This window comes from Eurypyga helias, unplaced genomic scaffold, assembly GCF_000690775.1.
Source record: "Eurypyga helias isolate BGI_N326 unplaced genomic scaffold, ASM69077v1 scaffold30956, whole genome shotgun sequence".
Taxonomy (NCBI): domain Eukaryota; kingdom Metazoa; phylum Chordata; class Aves; order Eurypygiformes; family Eurypygidae; genus Eurypyga; species Eurypyga helias.
In genome coordinates this window covers 9,814-10,015 of record NW_010257732.1, presented here as the reverse complement: position 1 = coordinate 10,015, position 202 = coordinate 9,814, and positions in this window count along the sequence as shown.

Below are 202 nucleotides of genomic sequence, written 5' to 3'. Positions count from 1 at the left end.
CCCCCAGCCAGAAGCGCCCGGGCCTGGCTCGTGAAACCTTTTATTTCCTTCTTTTCCAGGGGTGGGCTTCAATTCACCTTAATTTTTTTTCTTTTTTACATCCCTCCCCAACTTCTTAGAATTTTATTTTATCACTAACCAAGCGCGAGAGGTTTTGGCCGGTGAGATGCCCGAGCGGGGAACCCTACGGAAGCTTCCGGGC